Below are 4,281 nucleotides of genomic sequence, written 5' to 3'. Positions count from 1 at the left end.
CCTCTGCCAGTGCCTCACCACCTTCACAGTAAAGAATTTCTTTGTAAAATCTAATCTAAACTTCTTCTCTTTCAAGCCATTCCGCCTTGTGCTGTCACTGCTTGCCCCTGTAAATAGTCTCTTTCCATGTTTCTTGTAGGCTCCCTTCTCTCAGCCTTTTCTCATAAGGAGAGGTGCTCCAACCCTCTAATCATCTTGGTGGTCCATCTGATAGGTCTGTGTCCTTCCTGTGCTGGGGATCCCAGAGTTGCACCTGGGTCAGTTGCAGTGCTCCAGGTGGTGGGGTCTCATCAGAGTGAAGGGATAGAATCACCTCCCTTGACCTGCTGGCTATGATGCTTTTGATCCAGCCCAGCCTCAGGTTTGCAGTTAGCTTTCTGGGCTGCAAGTGTGCATTGATGGATCATGTTCAATCTCTCATCCACCAGCCACCCCCGTGGCCTTCTCAGCAGGGCTGGTCTCAATCTGTTCATCCCCCAGCCTGTATTGATGCCAGGGGTTCCCCTGACCCAGGTGCAACACCCTGCATTTGGTCTCATAAGATTCCCATGAGCCTACTTCTCAAGCTTGTACCTGGAGTACAATGTACAGTTCTGGTGTCCCCAACATAAGAAGGGCATAGAACGTGGGCATCTCATACCAGCCTTCCAGTACCTGACAGGGGCCTACAGGAAAGCTGGAGAGGGACTCCCTGTTAGGAACTGTAGTGATAGGACAAGGAGTAATGGGTATAAATTGAAAGGGGAAGATTTAATTAGGTATTAGGAAGATGTTTTTTTGCTGTGAAGGTGGTGAGACACTGGAACGTGTTGCCCAGGGAGGTTGTGGATGCCCAGACCCTGACAGCTTTTAAAGGGAGGTTGTGGATGCCCAGACCCTGACAGTTTTTAAAGGCAGGTTGGATAAAGCCTTGAGCAACCTGCTCTGGTGGGAGGTGTCCCGGCCCATGGCAGGGGGGTTGGGGTTAGGTGATCTGTAAGGTCATTCCAAGCCCTTAACATTCTGTGATTCTACATTAAATAACACCGGTTCCAATACAGACCCCTGAGGGACACCACTTGTCACTGATGTCCATTGGGACTCCCAGCTGTTGACCACTACCCTCTGGATACAACCGTCCAACCAATTCCTTATCCATCTAACAGTCCACCCATTGAACCCATCTCTGCAGTTTAGTGTGAAGGATATTGTGGTGTGTCATGTCAAAGGCTTCACAGAAATCCAGATAAATGACATCTGTAGCTTTGTCTACTGATGTTGCTCCATCATAAAAGGCCACTGGGCTGGTAATGCAGTACTTGCTGTTGGTGAAGCCATGTTGGTTGAGTCGAATCACCTCACTGTTCTCCATGTGCCTTAGCATACCTTTTAGGAGGATCTGTTCCATGATCTTACGAGGCACAGAGTTGAGGCTGAGAAATCCAGATAAATGACATCTGTAGCTTTGTCTACTGATGTTGCTCCATCATAAAAGGCCACTGGGCTGGTAATGCAGTACTTGCTGTTGGTGAAGCCATGTTGGTTGAGTCGAATCACCTCACTGTTCTCCATGTGCCTTAGCATACCTTTTAGGAGGATCTGTTCCATGATCTTACGAGGCACAGAGTTGAGGCTGACAGGTCAGTGGTTCCCATTTTGCCATTGGCGTTTGTTTCTTCCTGGTTCCAGCTTACTTTAATCCCAGGTTTTGCTTTCTCAATTTATTTCCTTGATTTCTTTCAATTAAGCAGTCTTTTCCAGGAGTCTTTATATGAGACTTGAGAACAAATTGATGCTCCCAATTCTTCTGCCTTGGGATTGTCCTCTTCCCCCGTGTTCAGTAGGGAGTCCCTTCCATTAGGTATTTTAACCTTTCTTGTATGCTTTCTCTTTGCAAATTGCCGAAAGTGAAGACTGAAGTCACAGCTCAAGTAATAAAGCTCCAGTTAAACTCAAGAAAACTGAACTTTTCGTGGGTTTTTATTGGAATTCGCACAGAATTGAGAGAATTTACTGTCCTTTGGTTATTCAACGCTTTTTCATCCACATGGCCACAATGTCTTGATTATTTTTCTATGTTGTTTCTTCATTACCATAGAAAATTCCCACAATATTTGATACAGTATTTACCTATCTATTTGCAAAAGGAAAAAATGTGTTGTTGAAAACTGCAAAAAGCAAGTCTGTAACCTATGCATAGAGCGTGCTATCTGTTCATGCTGCTGTTTTCCTCTTTGCCCCCCACACTTTAAAACTGGACCAGAAAAAAACCCAAAACATTCATACCTGCAAGTGGCTTTGAAAAGAAAGTTAAGTGATAATGGTTTACATATTACAAATACTTATATTGAACTGCAAACTCCTGAGTGATTCTATTGTCTGCTTATCCCTCTCTCACAAGGAAGCTATTACTTGGTATTCTGCTTCTTTCTGCAGTTTGTGTGTCTTGTTTGGGGGTGGGTGTGCTTCTGGGGGCTTTTCGTTGGGGTGGGGTTTTTTGTTTGTCTGCAGGCATGGAACATAGTACTCAAACCCAGCTGTTCTGTTTACCCTGTTATGTAGTGTTAAACTCAGCATCTTCAGTGTCCTGTTCTGAGACCCTTCTAGCAACAGGGGCACATTTTTGCCTGCTCTGCAGAAGGAAGGTAGATAATCTATTCCTTTCAGATACAAAAAAATGGATTGGTTTTTGATAGTGAGAAAGATGTCTTTGCATGGCATGGGATGGGCTGGAATTGTGTGTATATTGCAGTGAGTATCCCTGTTTTAACACAAATGGCATCAGAAATCTTAGTTTGAATTCCTGGTCTCCTTTGCTGAGTCAGAAGTACTGTATATACACTTACTCATAGGGTTCTTAGGGGCTGGGGGGTTGCCAGTACCTGCCCTTCAGGAGTGCCAGGTCAGCTTGGGCCAAGCAGCTGTAGAATGGGGCTGTCACCAAAAAAGCAGTATGGACTGCTTGACGTGTTGTCCTGCCCCTGAGCCCGAGCCAAGAAGTTCACCACCTGCTGCTAGGTTGGAGCTGGCTTAGGGAACTGTGAGCTGCACCACTCCCTGCATGGTGCAGCCAAGACCCTATGCTTCAGTGGGAAGGCCAAGGGTGGGACAGGAGAAGAGACAGGATAAAGTGCTTGGTGTAGGTCATGTTTAAGGAAATGCCAGTTTGATTAGCCTAATAAAATCTTGGCATTGCTGAGTGATGCAGGTGAGTTCTGACTTAATAGTATTAGTCCTGTGTACATGAAAAACTTGTATCAAAGCATGGCCACCTCTTGTGGGAAACAACACGGTGTGAATGTCATCTGGAGTTAGAAGAAGGGATTTATAGACATTGACGAACAGTAAGGGGAGCAGGAATACCAAGCAAGAGTACTTTTTTTCTAGCAAGTAAATACCTTGATTTCTTGGTAATTGTCACTGGAAATACAAGCCTCTGTGGTTGAAACTGTTGTCACAGTTCAAATAAGCATAGGGCCAAGTCCTAATGGTCAGTTTCTAATTGTTGAACAACAGTTTTCAGAAATCTCCCACAGACATGACAGTAAAGCATGGTTCTGAAAGCAAAAAGATGATTTCTGTAGCACATTTAAGAAATTCTGGAGTCCATGGTGGGTATGTTAAGTGTGAGTAGTCTTAAAAGTACCACTTTGCCCTTACTGTGTTACTACATAACAAACTGGAATGCTGAAGAATGTAAATCTACTAATGACACTAAACATGCCCTATTCAGGCAGCTGAAAGGATGTTCTGTGCTGTCTTTAAAAGTGGGTCTAGTTGCCAGCAGCAGGTGGCACACCGGTGTTTATAAGTGAGGTCATGCATGTAAACTTAAACTATAAACTATTTGTTATGTATGTCCTTATAGAAAAATGCTTAAAATAAACAAATACAATACTGACTTTGTAAACCACACACATCTGTCTCTGTTGAGTTTATAAATCCTTTGTCCCGTGCGGTATTCCTGTAATAATTGCGGGTTTGGAGTAACAGAAGTGTTTCAGTTCGCTGTGGTCTGTGAAAGTGGAAACAATCTTTGCCCCTCCCGCAAGCGAAGCGCTGTCGGGTGTGACCGCGCCCCTGGCTCTGGTAGGGATCGCAGAGCCGTTCGCAGCGGGCGGTGGGGAAGGCGTTTGGCGGGCTGGAGGAGCTGGATGCTGCAGAGCAGCTGCCTGGCTGCCTGTCCCCGGGGGCGAGCCCGAGGCTGGGGGACAGGCGGGTGGGGACGGCTCAGCCGCGGGGACGGGTGCGCGGAGCACAAAGGCGAACGGCGAGTTCCCAAGGCGGGAGCGAGAGCCGAGA

This window comes from Acanthisitta chloris, unplaced genomic scaffold (genome assembly GCF_000695815.1).
Source record: "Acanthisitta chloris isolate BGI_N310 unplaced genomic scaffold, ASM69581v1 scaffold11441, whole genome shotgun sequence".
NCBI lineage: Eukaryota > Metazoa > Chordata > Aves > Passeriformes > Acanthisittidae > Acanthisitta > Acanthisitta chloris.
Note: the sequence above shows the minus strand (reverse complement) of the source record.